General features: G+C 50.1%; 1 protein-coding gene across 2 annotated transcripts in view; it reads right to left on the reverse strand.

The window, feature by feature from the left end:
* Positions 1–15,618, reverse strand: part of PTK2 (protein tyrosine kinase 2) — a 115,195-nt gene extending 99,577 nt beyond the window's left edge. Inside the window, exons 1-2 of one of the 2 annotated variants that reach the window (XM_070392443.1) lie at positions 15,535–15,618; positions 348–440 (exon numbers count right to left, since the gene is read on the reverse strand). The gene's annotated coding sequence lies outside the window, so the exon portion shown is untranslated. Of the gene's footprint in view, positions 1–347; positions 441–5,024; positions 5,127–15,534 lie in introns of those variants that run through there. The other variant, XM_070392441.1, reaches the window with a different exon arrangement.
* Positions 15,619–17,106: the final 1,488 nt, after the last annotated feature.

A 17,106-nucleotide genomic window follows, 5' to 3' on the forward strand; every position in this document is an offset into this window, starting at 1 on the left:
TACGCAAGTGTGAAGCGGGAAAAGTGACCCTACTCCCAGGGTTACTGTGAGGACGCAGGCAGCAGTGGTGATGAGAATGTTCCTTGTGCACCAGGCACTATTCTAGAGCATGTGCTGTTACTGTTACCATTATGGTAAGGCTGCCCATCTGAGACACACACGTGTGACGCATGTACACACAGAAGGCACTACACAGCTCACCTTGCACTTCTTCCCTCACCTGCTCTGCAAAAACCAATGCCTTTGGTTTGTTTCTACTGTGAGTCAAAGTCACCCAGGGCAGGTGAAAGGGAAATCAAATCAAACAAAAACCCAAGGCACAAGCGTAGCAAGAGAACGCTACTCACGGTCAGAAGGCCCCGCAGCTCTGGAAGGCGTCAGTGACAGTGCGGGCAACACCCCTAGCTTCTCTTCCCTCCTTCCATAGCCGCGAAGAGAACCTGCCAAGAGAGACGGCACATGAGAGACCACTTTACAGCACTGGGTTCTCAGAGGCCGGCTGTGGCCACCACCTCAGTCAGCTTCACTACAACCTGCTCTCTGTGGAATGAGGGGTAAAAAATCTGACGTCAAGTTCCTGTCTTCAAACCTACATCCTAGCTAAGAAAATACATGTGAAGGAACTGAAAACTACTGAAACATAATCATCACAAATCAATATGGCAACAGAATATACACATCTATTTCACCCCCTCCCACTAAAATTATACTAAAGTGGTATTTTTAAAAATTATTTTAAAACAGCACAGGGAGAACTGAAAGGAAAGAAAGGAACAAAATTTTAGAAATTATAAGAAAAGCTTAGTTCTAATTCTAACATGGAAGAGAGAAACCAAAACAAATAGAAAAAAAGCAGGAGAAAAAACTTGGAGGGAACAAATTATACAAAGACTGGAAGCATATAAATGACTCTACAGGCCAAGAAAGCCAGGCCCTAAGCCAGAGTGGAAACACAGAGAAGCTGCAGTGGCCCAGCGGTGCCCCAGGAGGCTCCCCTGGCAGCACCCTGCAGGCAGAGCTGAGGGTAGAGGCCGTTGAGCTGCAGCTAGGACTCAACACCATGCCTCCATGTGACCCTCCTCCCTCGGACAGAAGGCTGGAGGGTCATTCCCTGGAAAAAGCAGTGTCTTTGGACTGAGTCACCCAGCCCAGCTGTACAAAACGGAGGTGGATCTAATCACGGTACACACTGAACAGTGAACTCCCAGGTCCCCCCACCCATGTCAGAGGGGAGCGGGAAGGAGATGGGAAAGAGGTGGGAGGGAGAGAAAGGAAGAAAGGAAGTGGAAAGAGAAACTAGACAAACTATCAATCACGGTTTCAATCACGCATTTTGTCTCTAACACTTTACCTCCAAGCATCCTATCTCAAAAAGCCCCTGGAGAAAGTCTCCACCAACGTGTGAGGAGCATAAGCAAATATGAGGAAGACCTGGGTAAAGAACACATGAGCTCCAACGGAGAAGACCTAAGGGCAGGAATCCCCTGGGCAGCTGCGCACCAGGAGCGGGACTGAGGCCCAGCTGGGGCAGGCGGCCGAGCAGGGTGTGGAGGCTGTCTTCCCTTGCCCAACGGCCCCGCGCCACCTCTTTACGGGGATCCACCGCCGGCTGATGTACCTACCAACACAAGAAGTCGGCCAAGAAATACAGGGATGAGGTAACATAAACACACACCCAGCTCTGGAGAAAAGCCCAGGATGAGAGCACAGGAATATACGGACAACAGAGGCCTGGCAGAGGAGCACCCAGCGAGGCAGAGGAGAAGAGACCTCTAGGAATGGTCTCCCAGACAGGAAATGTGCATGCCTGAGTCTGTGTGAGTGACTTCATGGAAACTGGCCAACAGGCTATCGGAGAGTATGGGAAAATAAGCAATAGGTATGAAAGAACTCAGAAATGGGGAACTGAGCTGTCATAGAAAGGTGACTCTCCAACCCCCTGCCCTGTGACAGCTCTACCCCGGGCCTCACCGACCGCCTGTGATCAGTGGCTGACTTCTCTCTCCCTCGCTGACTGAGAGACCTGGTGGAGAGGGCCCGTCTCACCTGGCTGTCACTTTCAGAGCCCGGCAGAATGCCTGCTACAAGACGACACACAACAGCCAAGGTTTCCTGCTACTTATTCGTGTACTGAGCGCCCACTGCTGCTCCTGCACGTGTCGCCGGAGGGCTCGCCGTAACAGCACGATTTAAGTATTGCTCCACAACTCACTGCTCACACATTTCTAACTCCACAGAAGGAACTACACTCATTTTGTGTGTTAGCATGCCCTACCCTTAACACTGACACTTGTCCATCTCTTGTAGCCACGTGACTATTAAGATATGCCTAATAATATAAACGTTAGCTTTGTCGAATGTAAAATACTGTGTTGAAAATGTTTCATGCTAACTAGAGTCCCAAATACCTGGCTGGCCTCCATGTACCAAAACGTATCTTGTTTTGACTTTGGAGGGTGGGGGAGAGCAGGGGAAACATTTTAATTGCCGGTTGAGATGGTTCAATTTAGGAGGCAGCTGCATCTGTTTGCGTTTGACTTGGCAGTCTGGCGTATATTACATTTAAAGTAAGACTCCTGTAATCTGGATGGTTAGCCTTTGCTCACGGCCCCAAATCGCTGAAGAGCACCAGGTGTCCACCATCTAACAAGGACTGGCTCCCTTGGGGGGTGGGCGCCCTTCAATGATCTGATGAAAGCCCCCGAGTCGCTCCCCAGGAAACAGCTCACGTGCTCACACAAGTCCCTTAAGATTTCTGGGACTCATGAACCTAGGAGTAAATGTTTCCTCCTCAAAGCTTTTGTTCAATCACTAGCATCTGCATAAGAGCAAAGAGAGCTTCATGAACTTATCACCAAAAGGAAATCTGGGAGCCATGCTGGACATGCCCTGGACTTACCAGCTCAGGGCCTGGAGATGAACTCAGAACAGGCCTCACATGCCTCTCTCCCAGTCCTCAGCTGCACCCTTAATTGAGGCTTTCTTCATTTATTTGTACAACATCTATATATGTAAAAGGCTAAGTGTCCGTTAATCCAACCGGTAGCTATGTCATGCACTGACCACCAGGGGGCAGACGCTCAATGCAGGAGCTGCCATCACGCACTGGCCATTTAAAGGTAAATGGCACCATGGACCTGGCGCCAACAAACCAACACTCGGCTTCCCCCAAGTGGGACACAGACTCCGCCACCACCCCGGAGCGACACCCCACCAAATCGCAGCTAATGCTGCTGAGACCCCATAGCACAAAATGCAGTCCACAGCCCAGCACAGCACAGAAACAGTCGCTGTGGGCACCAGGTGATGACATCACGTAGCAACGTCCGGCTTCCTCTCCATAGCAACTAGCCTCCTTGCAGTTTCTTCAGCCCAGGAACACGACTTGTTTTATAGCCAGGTGCAAACATTTTACACTTTAACCAAATGTCTGTGAAGCGTTTTCCATGCCTCATCTCATTTGATCCTCACAGAAGTCCTGGAGTAGGTAGATAGGAGATTCGGTAGAATCCTATTTTCTTTTCATTAGCCAGAAAACGGAGACTTAGAAAGTTTAGAAACTTGACCTGACTGAAAAGAACTGGTAGACCTTGAAAATGACTTCAGGTTTTCTCACTGCGAAGATTATAGTTAAACACTGCTACAGTTCAATATTTTACTCTTTGTTCTCTATAATATCAACTTCACCGCCTTCTCTGCACAACCCATCCTGTACTCTCAACTTGATAAAAACATTCAATCCCAGAGCCCAGCCTCTCACACCTGCACTCTTGCACAGGTGTGTCCTCTGTCTGGAAGGCCCTTCCTGCTTCCCCTTGTCCACTGACCTTCTCCACGTCCTTTCACTCAGCTAGATCCTGCAGAGGTGGCCACATCTAGTCCGCAGCCAGTTTTTGTAGAGGTCCTGGATTAAGAATGATCTTTACCTTTTTAAAGGGCTAAAAAAGCCCTAACCGGTTTGGCTCAGTGGATAGAGCATCAGCCTGCAGACTCAAGGGTCCCAGGTTCGATTCCGGTCAAGGACATGTACCTTGACTGCGGGAACAACCCCAGTGGGGAGTGTGCGGGAGGCAGCTGATCAATGTTTCTCTCTCATCGATGTTTCTAACTCTCTATCCCTTTCCCTTCCTCTCTGTAAAAAATCAATAAAATATAAAAAAATAAACAAAATAAAATAAAGGGCTAAAAGAAATGTGACCCACAAAGTCTAAAGTGTTTACTGTCTGGCAACGCCTGAATTTAACCAACACTGGGGACATGCCTTCTGAGTCCTCAGAGCATCTGCTATGACATGAGCACTGTGGGCATCACAGTGCACTGTGTCCGGCTTGGTCCCCTCAGGTCTGTACCTGTTACAAGACAGGCATTCAACAGATGCTGAACAAATGAAGTAACTGAACAGAACAGCTCAAAGACAAGCTAGGGAAACACATTTAGCACAAAGGATTGCCTTCAGTAGCAAAACACTATATAAGTCTGTTAACGCTCCAATGCCAACACTTCACATCTGTACCCACTTAACATGGTAACTGTACACACAGCCTCAAGGGCTGAGATCACGAGCACAGACTTGATCGGTAAGGACACTGGGATCACAGAACTAAACAACTTGTCGAAAGTCCCATGACCAAAGGCACAGAGCCAACCTGTGCACCTAGGTCTTCCGTCTCCTAGATGAGATGCTCGTTCTACTAAACAGACCTGCCCCTCTACACACACCAGGCTACCTAAACACCTTCAATTACTAATTCATGAGGCTTGGGGAAGGGACAAAATTTAATTTTTAACTCATTATTTAATTTTTATAATTTTTCACATTAATATTACTTTTTGTAAAAAAATAAATAAAATTGAAAAGGACACCCAAAATAAGGACTAGACTAAATGGCCTCAGCATAATCACAAACCAAAAATTTTCTTTCTTTCCTTTTTTTAAAAATCAGTCCCTAAGAAAGTAAAATTAAACAGCTTAATTAACAAATTCGGTGAAAGGAAGGCAGCTGCAGGCCCAGGTGAGCCCTTACCTGACAGCTGAGCTCAAACAGACTGGCAGGTGAGGTGGTGTCTTTTCTGGTCACTTTTCCGAAAGCTTCAATGTGGTAGAACAGGGCTATTTACACCTCAGCCTGAGCCAGGAGCCAGCACGTTTCCAGAGGCAGAAATAAAATATCAGAAACTCTATTAACTAAAAACTTAGGCTAATCTATTACTTAAGTCAATTTTGCATAACCAAGGTATAAACTACTTAAGTAGCTCAGAGCCCAGAAGTTTCTTAGACCAAGATCATAGCCAAAGTGACCTATGACATGGGTCTATTTAAGATAACATTTCAAAAAACTAGTTTCATACACAACAAATTTTGTGACTACAGTCCAATTTTAGAAATAAGTCACAACCAGGTATATCAAAAAATACACTCATTTGTAATTTATCAAACACTTATCAGGAATCTGAATGGAAATTAAAAAGTATATCTACATAATGAACTTACTGAATAGAACAATAAATGCTTTATGAACTAAATAAAAATACTTCACATCAAAATGTAGCCCTCCAATAAAGATTCCTTAAATGAAACAAAAAATGCTAATCATAAAAGAAAATATTGATAAAGAATTTTAATATTAAAAACTTTCGCTCTAAGACACGTCAAAAGGAAGACAAACCAAACAATGGAAGACAAAGGACTCTGAGGTCCACACCCAGAAAGAAGGGCTACCGCCAGGAAGCAAAACCGAGAGGAGATCAGGCCTCACAAGTCCGTCCTAAAACAGAGAAGAGATATGGCCAATAGATTAAAAGAAGCTCAACAGCATTAGTAATGAGGGAAATTCAATTTAAAGCCACAATAGATATTATTACACACTCAACAGAATGGCAAAACTGAAAAGCCAGACAAAATAAACTACTGGCAAGGACGTGGAGCCAGGAGTCACTTTCCCATATTCATGGGGGAGCAAATTGGTACAAGCACTTTGGCAGCAACTAGTCCCGCTGAACACTAGCCAGCCCAGAGCCAGCAATGGTGCTCCTACGGATGGGCTGGACATCTGCACGCATGTGGGCAGCAGGAAACATTACAGCAGCGTCTGCAATAGCAAAAGGCTGGAGGCCAAATGCCCACCAATCGTAGGCAGATTACACAACAGTGACAATGAATGAACACTGACAGTGTACACCCCTCAGGTGAGGCTCAGGATCAGGGCTGAGTGCAAAGAGGAAGTCGTAAAAACACATATAGTGACACTCCCTTAGTATAAAGTTCAGCCCTGGCTGGTGTGCTCAATGGTTGGAGCATTGCCCAAGCACTGAAGGGGTGTGGGTTCAATTCCCAGTCAAGAATATGTACCTTGCCAGCACCGGTTTGGCTCAGTGGATAGAGCGTCAGCCTGCGGACTGAAGGGTCCCAGGTTCGATTCCGGTCAAGGGCATGTACCTTGGTTGCGGGCACATCCCCAGTGGGACATGTGCGGGAGGCAGCTGATCGATGTTTCTCTCTCATCGATGTTTCTCACTCTCTATCCCTCTCCCTTCCTCTCTGTAAAAAACCAATAATAAATATATTAAAAAAAAAAAAAAAAGAATATGTACCTAGGTTGCATGTTTGCTCCCCACCCCAGGTCAGGGTGTGTGCAGAAGGCAACCAATAAATGTGTCTCTCACATCGATGTTTCTTGCTCTCTCTCTCTCTCTCTCTCCACCCCCTTCCTTCCCTCCCTTCCACTCTCTCTGAAAACGCAATGGAAAAAGTCCATTCAGGTGAAGATTAACAAAACAAAACAAAAGTTCCAGATTGACAAGAAGGCTAGAAACATGCCCAGTAAGTGCCCGGGCCCACCCACAGCATGGAAAGCTGGCAGAGAGGGACAGCGGGGCCGCTTCCGCACGGCCCTGGTCCACATGCCCCCGCTCCTACCTGCAAACACTCTGGGTCTGGAGCGCAGTGGCTACAGAGGTTCCAAGCCATCCCTCATCTACTACATTCTTAACAAGTAGCAGGGATGCCTGCGGGAATGGAGGGAGGGAGCACCCTTTCAGGTTTCCACTCATGACATTTTCTTCCATCTGTGGTTTCGGTCCCCTCTCTTGATACGAGAGGCTAATTTGCGGTGCCGTAAACCAATCTGCACGTTCCCTCCACCATCTATCTTTGCCTGTGCTCTTCCTCTCCCTAGAACAGCCCCCATCTTTCCCCTCTCCCCCAGGCCAGCTCCTGTGACTCTCCACAGAGGGTGCAGCGGTCCTGCAAGCCCGGCAGTCCCCGGCAGTCCCCGGCAGTCCCCGGCAGCTTTGCAAAGCACTTGAAACATGGCGTGGCAACTGCCTATTTACCGGACAACAACCCCCAAGGGCAGGGATTCAAGTCAACACATCATACATATTTTCAGCCAATCTCAGCGACACTGGCAGACATTTGGAAGCTAACTGTCAGTACTCAGTGGTTTCTACTCAGTGCACCACCTGCCCAGGCTGAGAACCCCCACGCACCTCACGGGGAGGCTTCACGCCAAGCTTATAAAGGGGCTCGATCATCTGTTCTAGCCACAGGCAGAGTGCAGAGAAAGTCAAACTTTATGCAACAAGGACACCTGTATTCGTGGTTCGCAAGGCGACCAGTGCGCCACGGCCAGTCCCCGGGGCATGCTCAGTGTAGCCAGTGCCGTCCAATAGAATCTCGGGCAGTGATGCAAATGCTGTGTCTGCAGTGTCCTAGGGAGTAGCCACTAGCCACATGTGGGGACCGAGCACTTGAAATGGGGCTAGTGTGACTGTGGAATAGAACTTTTTTTTTTTTTTTTTACAGTTTTCCACATACAAGTTCTTTATTTTTTTCTTCTCTTTTTTTTATTGCTTAAAGTATTACAAAGAGTATTACATATGTCTCCTTTTTTTTTTACCCCGCCCTTGACAATCCCCCGGCCTCCTCTATCCCCCAGTGTCTTATGTCCATTGGTTATGCTTATATGCATGCATACAAGTCCTTCGGTTGATCTCTTACCCTCCCCCTTCTGCCCCCCAACCCTCCCCGGCCTTCCTGCTGTAGTTTGACAGTGTGTTCGAGGCGGCTTGGAATAGAACTTTTAACTTAATTTCATTTTAATTTTAATAGCCACATGGGGCTAGTGGCTACTATAGGAGAGACAGCACTGGAGTAGAAATGAAAAATTTCCTTGGTTCCTAACAGCAGGCTATATTATTTGAAAAAGACCATATTACCTGGAAAAAGACTTAAAAGATGGATGGAATACTTTAATCTTAAAAGCAACCAGAAACTGACAAGACAACAAGGAAATACGGGACAAAATTAAAGTGAAATCAGGAACCAGAGATAAACAAGCACAGAAACACCTTTGCCCTGAAGTCACTTGCCAATTCTGACATGTTCAACTTTCCTTCCCACAGCACACAGGAAAGAGACAGAAATCAAAGGCTGGGTCCCCGAGTGTCTATAACCCAACCTCAAGAAGCAGGGCCCCCTCGCTACCCCGCTATGGATGAGCGCAGCCAGAAGTGAGCCATGTCTAGTGGAATTACAGCTCTGGATGGGCCACAGACCCTGAGGATTGGACCTTGGTTTCAGGTGATCGCAGACTGGTTGACGCAAAATCAAATGCTCTCTGAAGGGAGCTACCTTTTATATTCCATGCCTTAAATAACTTGGGTCCATATGCCACCCCATAAATAAGGATGATCTCAAAATGAATCATAGGCCTCAATGTAAAAACTAAAACTACTAATCTTCTATAGAGGGGGAAATGGGAGAAAATCTTTGTGACCAAAATTAGGCAAAGATTTCTTAAATATGACACCAAAAAAGCACAATCCATAAAACAAATTGATAAATGGGACATCATCAAAATGTAACTTCTGCCCTTCAGGAAACTGTTAAGAAAATGAAAAAACAAGCCACAGCATAGGACAAAAGCATTGCTCGTATCTGATAAAGGACTTGTAACAGAATATATAAAGAATACACCACTAAGACAAAAAAATTTTTAATGGGCAAAATATTTGAACACCAAAGATGTTAGGGATGACAAATAAGCATATGAAAAGATACTCAACATTATTAGGCATTTGGGGAATGTAAATTAAAACCACAGTGAAATACCATTAGACACCTATTACAATGGCTAAAGTTTAAAAGACCAACCACACCACACGTCAATGAAACTGATCCTTCTCCCTACTATGCACCAAAACCAATTCAAGAGAATTACAAAGTTAAAGGAGGGAGGCAAAACCATGGAGCATTTAGAGTATAACAGAGGAATTACTTCATGACATCAGGGTAGGAAAAGACACGAAAAGCACTAACCATAAAGGAGAAGACTGATAGGACTTAAGAACTTCTAGTCATCGAAAAACACACAAAACAAGCCCTGGCTGGTTTGGCTCAGCGGATAGAGCATCAGCCCTCAGACTGAAGGGTCCCGGGGTTGATGCCTGTCAAGGGTACATGCAAGAGGCAACCAATTAATGTGTCTCTCTCACATCGATGTTTCTCTCTCCCCCTCCCTTCCACTCTCTCTAAAAATCATGCAAAAATATCCTCAGGTGAGGATTAACAACAACAAAAACCAACAGAAACACTGAGTCAGTGAAACTGCATATGACAAAGTGGGAAGACACAGTGGCAAAATATATAACTAACAAAAGACTTCTGAATAAAGAAGTCCACAATCAATTTTTAAATAGAAAAATATGGGCACTTCGTGAAACAGTGAATGGCCAGTAAATGTACAAAAAGATATGCAACCTCATTCTAACCAGGAACAGGCTATTTAAAACCACAAAGTGGTAATACTACAGAAACCACCAGCCGGTGGGGGAGGAAAGGCGAGGAGCCCAGAGAGGGCTGCGGGAGGAAGCAGCAGAGCAGTGGGGGCGCGGCCCCTGCCCAAGTCAGTGAGGGGCACCAGGAGAATCGTGGGCGGCCTTCTCTGAGCAGCTACTCTGGGCCAGGCACCTGAAGCACATTTCATGGGTCACGGCCTGTGACCGACTGAACTCTAACTTTAATTTCATTTGACCAATTTTAAGGAGAAAGACACTGTCCCAGAAGCTCTTTCCCACCAGCTCATTTCTCTCTTTCGCCTTCACAGAGCTGTGCGGGTCGACTGAAAGTTTGATCATGGGGTGTGGGGGCAGAGAGGCGGGGTGGGAGATTCATGTGGAAACGTCCTTCTCACTGTTTCGAGATTGCACTCAATTCCACCTGCCTGTCCCTAACTCTTCTTCTCTACCTGTGTAACATGTTCATATGGTAAAGACCCCTCCTTCCCACAAAGCCCCACAACCAAGTGATCTACTCCAGGCTTCGTAGCTGACTCCCTTCAGGACCTCAGCAGGAGAGACGGTCTCCAATCAACCCGAGCACTGACCACCCACCTCTGCTAGTAGAACAAGGAAGCTGTGGGGACCCACGATCTGGGAAGGATAAGATAAAGTCCTTGTCCCTGAGCTCACACCATTCTGTCTGCCAAGAGGTACACCTGATTCTGCATCTGGGATAGGCACATCACCAATCCCAACTTTGTACCGTGAAACTTTTATTTAGCCTTTTTCTTAGGAAAAAAGGAAAGAACAAAAGGCTGAACAAAATGTATTAAAGTTAGATATGAATCTAAGGCTAGGCAGAGAATCAATTCACACAACACTTCCACTAGTCACACCAAGACTTGGCCATCTCCCTGACTCTAGCAGAAGCTAGCCAATTTTCAGCACCAAAACACAGCCACCAGGGAACACGTGCTAAGGCACTCACACATGCACACTCTCCTGCCATTAACCAAAAGCCAATAGTCCAGGAGCCACATAAACTATTTCAATGTAAAACCGTTCATTTAAAATTGTTCATTTTGGAATCGGGATTCAAAGTTCTTCCCTGGAATCCAGTCCGATGTGGTCTTTAAATGAGGGTCTTCACAGCAGCAGCCTCCTGACGCAGTTCTCCAACAGTCAGCGTCAGATCAGACGCTGGGCATGCAATAGCCTGTAAACCAGATTCTGCCCTCGTGGGATGATACACAACCCACTAACAACATGTCATGTAAAATCGTGGAAGTCTCCAGTGCAGCAAAGACAAGAGCATGTTGCCTTGGTCATGAGTAGACACAACAAGCACCCCAAGTTCACAGCGGAATCCAAGCCACCTTTAGGCTAGAACGTGAAGGCAGGAGGAGATGCTGGGCACACAGCCCGCAGGCATGACTTTGTAGGTTCTTCTAAGCCTTGGTTTTGGTCCATTGACGCCAAATAAAGTAGAGAGTGTGTCAACCGATAAAAACAAGATGGAAATTCTAAGTTGGTGAAATGAGCAGTCATTTGAGACACTTTTAGAGCAGCAGCGTGTTACAGATGAGAATACCAGGAGCACTGCACAGAGCTTGTGCGACACTTGCAATTGCTTTTGCCTTCTGTTACTCCTTGCTTCCCACAAAACTGTATTCCTAACACGAACCCCCAAAAGTCACCAATGACAAAACTCCGTAAATACAGAAGTTACTAAGGCACGTCCACTGACAAATAAGCGTCAGTCACTGCACAAGGCACTACCCATTTTTATTTAACTGATTCTAATTTAAAACAATTACACAATTTTGTATTTCATTACAATGTTTACCAACACTATGCTAGCCACATCAGAACTTCAAGTTCTGAAAGTATCAGATTCAAACAGAAAACACAACAGTCTCAGGCCTCCCAGACCGGGTCATTCTCCTGCACACTGACTCCTCCTTCAGAAGGCTGGGTGTTCAGAGGCTGCTCCTTCTCCAGGGAGGAGCCGGCTCTGGTCAGTCCCTCAGGCCTGGCCAAGGAGGACCCACCACTTTGGGGTCGAAAGACTGAGGGTGAGCTACTCTAGCCCCAAACTCGCAGTGTTTCATCTACAAAATGAAGGTGAATAGCTCGACAGCTCTGGTCCTTGTGCGGAGTCAAGGAGAGGAAGCATCACAGCACTCGGCTCAGGCCTGCCCTCGGGGCTTAGCCCATGTAACTTCCAGTGCGGAGCCTCTCCCAGATCCAGCCACCTGTGCAAAGGCAGTGACGCCTACCGACAGCCTGCGTCCCACACAGTGATGTCGCATGTCTTCCCCTAGCATTGGGTAATATTCACATGTATTAACTTGGGTCATTTTTCAGGTTCTGAAAAGAGTTTACAGTAAATGGCAATGTACATGAAGTTTGGGTAGAATTATTTTAATTAAATACAAAGTCTGTAAGGAAACACCTTCATGTTCTTAAAACCAGGTAAAGGTTGCGGTGGTGCCTCCAGGATTTCCCTCTGAGGCTTCCAGCTGATAGAGTGGGAATGGTGCCACGTGGGCAAAACATTGATTTCCTACTTCTGTCTATAAACCATGTCAATAGTGTCTATACAAATCAGACTATAATTAACAGCATTTGCTAAAAATTCATTTAAAAGGAAAGTTGAACTATATATGCTTATCTGGATTTATTTTCATCAGAGAGCCTAGTAAAAACGTAATCCAATTATTATAGACAGGAACAGAGGGGACTCCTCTGCTGTTTTATAATCAGAAACACAAAACATTGGAGGAAAGAGCAATAAAGAGTTCAAATAGCCCTAGCCAGTGTGCTCAGTGGTATGAGTGTCAACCTATGAACCAGAAGGTCACATGCCCCGGTTGTGGGCTCGATCCCCAGTAGGGTGTGTGCAGGAGGCAGCTGATCAATGATTCTCTCTCATCATTGATGTTTCTATCCCTCTCCCTTCCTCTCTCTGAAATCAATAAAAACATATTTTTTAAAAAATATAGCCCTGGCAGTGTGACTCCGTGGTTAGAGCGTCGGCCAGAGCACAAAGGGTCTCGGCTTTGATTCCTGGAAGAGCATGTACCAGGGTGTGTGTGGGAAGCCACCAACGGATACATGTCTCTCTCACATCGATGTTTCTCTCTCTGTCTCCCTTCCTCCTTCCCACTCTTTCTAAAAATCAGTGGAAAAAAATATCCTCAGGCAAAAAAAAAAAGAGAGAGTTCAAATACTGTTTACAGAAGAGAAGTAAAAAATCACTCTCAGTGTAACTGGGAGAGGGTGAAACCCAGGTGCACCCAGAGCTCAGCGCAACTGCTCTCTAGCCTCTTAAATGGCACCTTCTAAGGACTGACAAGCAACTTGCAGTGTGAATGCTTATTTGCATTCAGAAACTTCCTGGACTTTATTACTATTGACTCAAGGTCACTTACTTTGCCCAAATTTTTAATTGGGGTTTTAAGTAATTAATACAGGCATCAGTAAAAAGTCTCAAAGACCTTCACAGCAATTTTTTGCTAATTATTTAGGGGTTTTTTTAAGGGGAAACAGTAATGACAATATGTTCTTAAAACAAGCTTTAAGATAAAGTACTACAGAAATAAGCTCTTATCATGTTTAACAAAAAAACTAATTTCACAAATATAACAAGAACAGAACTTTCAATGCTACTGAAATTTAAAACAAGATTTATTCTAGCAGAAAATGTCTTAACTGCAAATATTTAATTTCAAAAGTTAAAGATTTACATAATATATTAACACTTTGAATCTAATCTTTTGTTGTCCTAGTGACAATTTTTAATTATTTTCTCAAAACCAATAAATTTTAAAATATAGGGAAAAAGGTTTCCATAGTATTTTATAGAATTTAATAGAGATAGGAACTAAGATCCTATTTCTCTTATCCAAATAACATCCAAAGAAAGGATAGTAATTTTCAAAATTATTTTTACCATGTCACAGTGTGTGTACTCACACACACACACACACCACATATATAAATTAGTATAATAATTTCTCCTGGGGAAGCTAATCATCTTTTTTTAAAGGAACTAACTTTAAGAATACAATTCTGTTATTTAAACAATTTCTCCAACTTCCTACCAAGAAAATTATCGGACTAGTGTGGAGAATTGGGACACTGCATTCTGTGCTTTCCAACACCGGGCATGGCGTGCAGAAGCAATCGGTTAAAAACATCCCGATCCTCGGGCTGGGAGAACCCCTCCCACAGCCTGCCTCCCGCCCGCATCCGCCTCGGGGTGCCCGCCTCGGAAGAGGCTCCAGTCCCACCTGCTCTGGGGCCCAGCACTTGCCTCCAGCCCCGGCCCAGACCACCGCGCTAGGCTGGGACGCAGCGTCTCCTGCGCCCAGGACTCGTGCTGCTGCCCATGCCCCTCGCTCGGTGCCTGGTTGCCCCGCGGTCCGTGGGGCCGGCAGGGAACATGGCTTCTCCCCGCCGCTCCCGGTGCTGACTGGGCGGGAGGCCTGGGACGCGGGGAGGTGCCCTAGGGGAGGCCTGTCACGTCCGACCTCGCCCACCCCGTGGCGCTGGGTGCACAGGTGCCCACGAGGGTGAGCAGCGGGCTGGGCTGGGCTGGGCTGGGCTGGGCTGGGCGGGTCCCTCCCCGAGGGCAGCGCAGACCCGAGCAGCCTGCTCCCAGCCGCCCTGACGCACCAGCTTCCTCCACGAGCTCCGCGGTCTGACTTCACGGGACCGGACGGGCCTGAAAACGCGGCCCGCGCGCCACGGACCCACCGCACCGGGGCCGCACCTCCAGCACCGCGCGGGGCGCGCGCCGCCGCCTCCCGGGCTCTCCCCGCGCGGTCACTTCCGAGAGCAGAGGCGTCCTCGCCGCCCGTCTCTCACACGGGGCGAGGCCCTGCGCCCGGTCCGGGGGAGCGGCCCCTGCCCAGCCACGGGCGTGCGCACCCGCGAGCAGAAACGCCGAGGAGGCCCCTTCCACCCGGCGGAGGCCCCAGCGCGTACGGCCCGGCCCGGCCCCGGCAGCGTCGCCGCTCTCCGCGCCCACTGCCCAGCCCGGCGCAGGCCGCCGCCGCCAGACCGGGCAGCGGGAACGGCTCCGAAAGAGCAGCAGACCGAGCGCGTGAAGCTAAAACCCTGCGAACCCCAAACTCACACCCCACACCCTCCCGACGAAGACCGGAGCGGGGAGGGAGCGGGGAGGGAGCCGGGAGGACGGCCGCGGGCCCGAGAGGGGACGCTCGGGCGGCAGGGACCCGCCGGGCTGCCCGGCCGTCGCCCGGGGTCGCGGGGCCGCGGGGAACCTGAGCGCCGGCAGCAGGGATGGCGCCCGCCCGGCCCGGGCCCAGGCCACCCGCCCGCAGCCCCGCTCCGACCCGCACCGGTTCACCCCGTGGGCGAGGCTCCGTCCCGGGTCCCCGGCGCCCCCCGGCGCTCCCGCTTCCTCCTCCTTCCTCCCCTTTTGTGAGCGCCCGGCCCGCTCGGCGGCGGCCCCCGCGTCCCCGGCCTCAGCCTCCCCTGAGCCCCGCGTCCCCACCGCCCCGGCCTCCCCCGGCCCCCGGTCTCCTCACGTCCCCGGCCTCCCACGTCCCCAGGCCCCGGGCGCGCGGGCGGGCAGCGCGGGAGGAGCCGGCCTCCGTCGCATCCGCCTCCGGGACTGGTCTGTCCGGCCCCGCTCGGCCCTCCGCCCTCGGGCCGCGGCCCTGCCAACCACCAGCCCCGGGAGTGGCCCGCCCGCGCCCCGGCCCGGCCCGGCCCCGCACTCACTCGGACCGCGCTCGGCGCGGGGAGGCGAAGACCGACGACAACGGGGCGGCGCCGCGGGCGGACTGGCCGCGCTCCCTCCCACGCCTCACGCCGCGGGCGCTCAGCGGTCCCGGCCCGGCGGCGGCGGCGGCGGCGGCGGCGGGCTCGCGCCCTCGGGGCCGTGCTGCGCGTGCGCGGCGGCCGGCGGAGGCGCGCGCTCCCCGCTCCGCTACGCGTGTCCGCGTCCCGCGCTTCCGCCTCCTGCAGGACCGGGCCTGCGCGCGGCGGGATGCGCATGCGCAGGGCGCCGCCGGCTCCGCTCCGAGGTCGCGCGGGGGACGCCGGGCCGGGGCTTGGAGGGCCCGGGGCTGATGGGCAGGGCTGCGGCCGGGGAAGCCCTGCCCGGGGCGGGAGGGGCGCCGGCCTGGCGGACCTCCGGGGGCCGCCGTGGGGGGCTCTGGGCCGGCGGGGGGGACACTTCCCTGTCCCCAAACCGCAAACGCGGCGGCTCTGGACGCCCTGGTCATCGACCCAGCAGTCCCGCCCCAGAGTCGGAACCGCCGGCGTCGGGGTCGCTGTGGGCCGGTCCGTGACCTGTCCAGGCTTCCCGCCCACCCTAAGGAGTTCGGTGGCCGGGCCCCTTTGCAGATGGGGAAGCCGAGGCTCGGGGCTGTGTCAGCGGCTTCGCGGCTGGTGCTGGCCTGGCTGAGACTGGGTCTTGGGAAATAGGCTGAAGGGGCCGTGTGAGTCCGGTGGGCAGCTGCGGCACCGTGTGGGCGAGGTGCTCTGGGCCTGAGACCGGGGAGGAGGGTCCGGGATCTGGACAGCACCGGGCAGAGGGCGCTGAGGGCGAGCTGATGGGCTAGGACTGGGAGTCGGGGTGGCAGGAGATGCAAAGCGCCCATGGCTGGGCCTGGTAGTCGGCTTGGGTGCCTGGCCTTTGTTCTTGAGCAGCGGGGACCTTCGGAAGGGCCGACACCGAAAGTGATAGCCGATTTGTGTTCTTTAAAAAAAAAAAATCACTGGCAACTGCGGTAGGAAGTGAAAGCACCTTTGGTTTTGATGGTGCCGCTTTAATCCTCACCGCAAGCAAGGAGGCAGGAGGCACTCCCCCCTGCAGCTGAGCTCCCTGCAGCTGAGCTCCCTGCAGCTGGCGGAGCTGACAGTCCGCTCTCAGAAGCTGTCGTTTGGTTCCCATTCCAACAGAATCGGTGGAATAAAATGCTTTTGCTTAGCAAGACCTTTTCCATATTTAATGTTTTCTTTTCATATTGTCCCTTGATGGAATGTATTGTGGTTGTCTGTTGTGTGTTTCTTTCCACTCCATTTAAACTTGTAAGGAGTTCTCTCTCTCCCTCTCTCTCTCTCTCTCTCTCTCTCTCTCTCCCAGCCCAGGGCCTTTGCACTGCTGTTGCTCTGCCTGGACCTCCTTCAGGCCTGCAGATGGCATCCTATGGGATGTAACTGACCCCTGTGCACTCCCCACCCCTCACTCTGCTCCGTTCTGCTGAGCACCTGTGGTTCAGGCCTCACAGTAGGTACTTGTTTATTTCTTGATTGTCCGCTCCCTCCACTAGAATATCAGAGTCATTA

This window comes from Myotis yumanensis, unplaced genomic scaffold (assembly GCF_028538775.1).
Source record: "Myotis yumanensis isolate MYYU_CA2020_CCGP unplaced genomic scaffold, mMyoYum1.0.hap1 SCAF_15, whole genome shotgun sequence".
Taxonomy (NCBI): domain Eukaryota; kingdom Metazoa; phylum Chordata; class Mammalia; order Chiroptera; family Vespertilionidae; genus Myotis; species Myotis yumanensis.